The following is a 6,000-nucleotide window of genomic DNA, read 5'->3' on the forward strand; positions in this document are numbered from 1 at the left end:
GCTCCTGCTATGCAGAACTTTGACACTGCTATTCCGGTATCCTGGGGGGGGAGGGGGGGGAGGGGGGGACTGGGGGGACACACAGATAAAATGTAATTAAGATAGACATGTCTTTTAAATTATTAAAATTAAATATTAAAACTTTATTCTACTGAGGCTTACTGAAGGCCAAATAAGCTCCTGTGATCTCTGTTCCAATTTGTTAGCAAAAGGACGACTTACAGTAATAGTTAACTTTGTCTCACAGTTTTCATGGGTAATTGTTAAAATAGCTTTCAGCGTCTTTGGCAACCTAAAACTTTAGCGTTTTGCTCAAAGGATAAATTGAATTAAGTTCATCCGACATTTAGGCCTCTTCCACATCAAACAGAACGCTGAAACATTGCTTGCTAAACACGGTTTATGCTTCCGACTTCTTATGGCAAAGAAAAAAAAAACTAAGAACAGGTAAATCCATTAAAAAACATGCATTATGCTTAATGGATTCATAAGTCGGCCACCTAAAAAATTTCTGATGTAACAGACAATTCACAGTTGGTTACTATTTAATTTTCAATGGAGACGAAAGGTTTCTAAGAGTTAAAATTCTGCTAAATGTTATTAAGGTTGATGGAAATAAGTAACTTCGTATATAAAAAAGTAAGAGATATGTAAGAAAGATTAAAAAATGAAAATACGTGTTTGTTAAAGGTAATAAACAAATACATAAACATGTTTATTTATAAATAAATATATATTTATATTTTATAGATAAATAAATAATTTTCATTAAATATAACTTATTGTCTTATAAATTAAAGAAATAATTGGCATATTTATTGCAGATTAAATAAACAAATTTATTTTATTATGATTATAATTGGTCTCCATACAACACCCAGTGCTCATCCCAAAAGGTACCCTCCTCAATGCCCGTCACCCACTTTCCCCTCTCCCCCACACCCATCAACCCTCAGTTTGTTCTCAGTATTTAAGAGTCTCTTATGGTTTGCCTCCCTCCCTCTCTGTAAGTTTTTTTTCCCCCTTCCCCCCCCCCCCATGGTCTTCTGTTAAGTTTCTCAGGATCCACATAAATAAATAATAAATAAATAAATAAATAAATAAATAAATAAATAAAATTTTAACTAAAAGGGGGGAAAAAAGGACAACGTGCCCTTTTAAGTTGTTTTACTGAAGCCTTGGTTGGAATCAGCCATTCCTTGTAATCCGCAAGGCCAAGCAATTGTAAAATGAGCACATCATACACTCGAAAAGCATGTTACACAAACCAAAAGGGGGAGAGGCCCCTGGCTGTCTGTGATGAGGGAGCCTAAGGCAAGCTGACCGGCCGCAAACATCCCCTCCCAACCAGGTGGGATGTGTGTGATATTCCGTGGGCACTCCCGCTGCCCAAGGAAAAGGAAAGGGGTAAACAGAGGGTTAACTGATGGAGGTCACAGTCCAGCAGGACCTGAGTCTCCATCACCCCTCCACAGTGATGGGGGAAACAAAGGCAGAAGGAAATGGCTAACAGAACTCCATTTCCTTACACCCTGCAGCCCACTGACAAATACGTGAGGCTGGCAGAGTAAAACGTTTCTCCAGGAACTCCTTGCTGTCTTACTGCTTTGCTAGAGGGAAGAACTATCTTCACTTGACACCGGCTAGGCCTCCAGTAACCTGGGAGTTGTCTTTAGCATATGAAAATCTCACTGGAAACTCCCCCTGGACCTTACCTCCCCCAGCTCCATAGTGCAAAACCAGTCTCTCCTCATGGTCCCTGGGCAGCTCTTCCTGCCCGAGGGTCCTGTCCCCATGCCTCAGTAAATCACTTCTTGGCACAAAAGACGTCTTCGAGAATTCCTTCTTGGTCGTCGGCTCCAGACCCCACGAGCCCCACTATCACCCCAAAAAACCTCATCAGTCTGCATGACAACCTCAGCTCCTTCTTGATCATGCTATGATTACTCTTCACTTTTTAAATCTTAATCCTCGAGGACTAACTACAGCTGAGTGACATTCTTCAAAACCAGATAAACCCTCTCACCCTATGGCGCTACACAAACCCCCCGAACGGGGGCCCACACGGACTGGGCCCACTCGACTTCTCACCTGCGGTCGAGGATATGCTTGCGTACTTTCAGATTCTGGACTTCTGTGGATTCCCTCTCGGTTGGTGAAGGCTTACCGTGGCATGATGGAGACACCTGGGATATCTTCCCATGAGCCAGGGCATCCAGAGAATGATTCTGAATGAGCAGCCACTGCCCCCCTTCTTCAAGATGGAAGAAGCCTCTTGGTGGACTCCCCATCCTGAAGCCACTGCACAAACACAAATCCCTGCCCCTGATAGAACATGGGGAGGCCTTAAACGTCTGTCTACCGGCATCCTCTTACAAGAAAATTACATTGCATATACCCTGATCCACATCTGATGGCCATGATTTCCATCACTAACAGGAATTTGATATGTGTAACCCTGATTCCCCTCCTTGCTCTCATTTGTCCAAGCCAACCTCAGTATTCATATTGGGCTCATCTCCTTGACCCACCTATATTTGACAGCCTAACACTCCTGGACTGGGATATTCCTATTGGCCATTATGACACTGAGTTCCTGGGAGGAGCCAATCTTAACCCGCCCTTCCAAACGGAACAAGACCATTGGCTTTCTATGCCAAGACCTCGATGGTGGCTTCCTCCAGCACCTCCTGTGTGTGTTACTAAACTTAGCAACTTATCTGCTTGTCTCCAACTAAAAATCAGCTGGCTTTTATATGTCCAGCCCAAAACCTCTACAAGGCCAGACAATTTTACCTCCTTCTCAGCCACAAGCTTCATATACCTCAAAAAAACAAACAAACAAACAAACAAACAAACAAACAAACGTATCTCACACTCCTAATGTTCTAGCTTGCTCTACTCTCAAATATTCAGACCATCCCTGGAACATTCTCCCTGGACAACCTGTTATGGAGAAATGGCATAATCTTCGCTGGGGCAATTGAACTATTATTGACAGGGGTCCTAGAGGACATCGTGAAACAAAATACTGTAATAAGACCGTACCTTTTGGCCAGCCTAGTAGGGAGAATATTGTTTTGAAAGACAGAGGCTTGTCTGGCCCTATAATTTCTGCACATAAAAGGAAGTTAAAAGGACCTGGGCTTGTTAATCTTTGGAAGCTAGGCCTTCCCTTCTTCATTCATACTGTTAGCCAAGGTGAAATTTATGTAAATTGACATATTAACATAACTTGGGCCTCCCTGCACAACCATCAATTTGCAGGGACCACTATTTGTATCCCTTCTTCCTACCTTCTCTTTGCTACCTCCACTTTACAGATCAAACAACTAGAAAATAATTATAATATCTCTACCTCCCAGGGCTGGCTCATGTCCTGCATAAGTAATGATAATATCACCCAATTAAACATCTCCTCTTTATTAGCACTTAAGCGCATCTCGGCCTGGTTTCCTGTTAATAGCTCTGAGCCCTATACGCATCCATTGGGACTAGGAGCTCTTTCCAAGCTTGTTCAACACTGGCACTCAGCTGCAAGGCAGAAATGATTTGTTGGCCTGTTAATCACGGGCATCCTAGCAGCAGCAGGCATTATCGCTTCTGCCACTGTAGCTGGACTCAGCCTGCATCATACTATCCAGACAGCCCGTGTCCTTAATAAATTTATGGTCAACACTACGAAAGAATTTATAAGCCAGATTTCCATTGATAAACAAGTTCTGGCCCGCCTCGAAGCTCTTCAGGCGTCAGTGGAATTTATTGGAAAAAGACAGAAGGCCTTGTCCCTCCGCTCTAAACTGTCCTGCGACCCTAACTACCAGCATATTTGCATGGCTGGCATTCCTTATAATCACTCCCAAGCTTGGGATGCTGTCCAGACACACTTTTGCAGTGTCTTCTCTTCCTACAACTCTAACAATATAGAAAATCTAGATGTGACCTTGTGCCGACAGCTACAATATGCAGAAGATCAGCTTAAAAATGAACGGGCTGATTCCTGGGCAATGTGACGCGACCTAAATCCTTTCTCACTTACAGCCAACACTCATCTCAAATTCTGGATAACTCTGGGAAGCAGAATGCTTCCACTGAGGCTCTTTTTGTGTCTTTGCGGAATCACCCTCCAAGCCTTCCGACAGCAAACGAAGGACCAGGAGCTCATCATGACAGTCCTGGAACACGAAACTAGAAGAACCAAGAAAAACAAAAGGGGGGAACTGTGGGGAATAAGCTTAGGAATTCCCTGAGCTTGCACAGATGCATTAACAAGGCATAAAGAGACACAGGATGAAGGCATCCAACATTAGGTAAACAGGGCAAAGGTCCCCACCATAGGACAAAAGTATAGGAATGGGAAATCTCTGCACAGAAGCATCCAAAATGAGGGAAAAAGATTAGGTATTCAGGACTGAAATGCCCCCCAACTGAATACAATAGCAGAAAGCTGCTTTCCAGGAAGGAAGGACTAAAATTAGGTAAATGGGTAAACAGGGCTGTAGACCTCAGCAAGGGGAAGTTGCCCCAAAGGGAGCTAATTAGCAAAAGAAAGGTGCCTTGATGACCCCTAGGAGCCTGCTTTGTCTGGCTTGCCCCTAGGCCAGTTTAGGTAAACAGAGGTGGGCCTCATGTCTGCTGTAAACAACCTTCTGCCTGGCCCCAGGATTTGTTTTGCATTGACCCAAACCCCTAACACCACACCTCTTCAAAGCCCCGCTTCCCCCACACCCAGGGGTTAATATGGACGGTTCCATTGTCTCTGTGAACACCCATCAAGCCTGTAAGCCTCCTGATCCTAATGAAAACAGAGCAAGGACACTTACTTGGGGCTCTGGTCTCCTCCCTGACATTAGCCTCACTCACATTATAATCTTCCCTTGCTAGACAAGACCCAGAGTCTAGGACAGCAGAGCAAGGATCCAGTAAGCTCAGGGGGTCCCCGAGGGACTGTGACGACCAGTAACCTCCTCGCTTCTGGCAGCTTTGCACCCGACCACCTCCCCTGATGCCCAGCAAAAACTATGTGAGAACACATTTACGTCCCCCCAAAGACGAAAGTGCTGAAATCTTCCTAATGTCAAACACCTTACATATGGCGGGCCCAAGGGAAAAAATGAGCAAGAGGATAAGCCAACACTTCACAAAAGGAAGCACACACGATTGGCTGCAAGGTGCACAGTTACAAGGTCAACCACGGAAGACTTTGCTTTCACTTGGGCAATTCATCTTCATGGGGGCTGACAGCAGGTGAGGGCAGCCCTGTTATCCCTTTCGCTTTTTAATGTTTATTTCTTTGAGAGAGAGAGAGCACAAGCAGGGGAGGGAGAGAGGGAGAAAGCACAAGCAGGGGAGGAGGGAGAGAGAGAGAGAGAGAGAGAGAGAGAGAGAGCAAACACAAGCAGGGGAGGGACAGAGAGAGTCCCAAGCAGGCTCCATGCTGTCAGCACAGAGCCCAACAAGGGTCTGGATCCCATGACCGGTGAGATCTGAGCTGAGCCGAAACCAAGAAGAGGTCTCTTAACCCACTGAGCCACCCAGGCGCTCCTCTCCCTTCCCTATGTGAGGTCCTCTCATTGATACTCTTGGACTCTGGGTATTGGTCTCTTTTTCACAAACCCAAGGGACACCTCGAATCCTCATTCTGTATGTCAGCCAGTGGACAGAGGCTTCCCCAGACCATGCTCTGTAAATGCTCCCGACATCACAACAGTCCAGTTTTGTACCAAATAATTTGTTTCATATGATTCTGCTTGACCGCATGATGCCATCCGTATATTTATATTATTGTTCTCTGTCCTTGGTGCTACACAGAAACATACGCTAGTGAAGGGATTTCACCTTCTTTGTTCACAAGGTTTAATTTCTGTTTAGTTGGAAAAGATTGAACTGGTATATAACAGCTAGAATAAATGAATATCTAAACCAGTGCTGGCAGCAATGGATATCTATGTGGAAGAATATGCAATTGGTCCCCTCCTCAGACACTTCACAAAAATTCAG

Source organism: Panthera uncia, chromosome A2, assembly GCF_023721935.1.
Source record: "Panthera uncia isolate 11264 chromosome A2, Puncia_PCG_1.0, whole genome shotgun sequence".
NCBI classification, from domain to species: domain Eukaryota; kingdom Metazoa; phylum Chordata; class Mammalia; order Carnivora; family Felidae; genus Panthera; species Panthera uncia.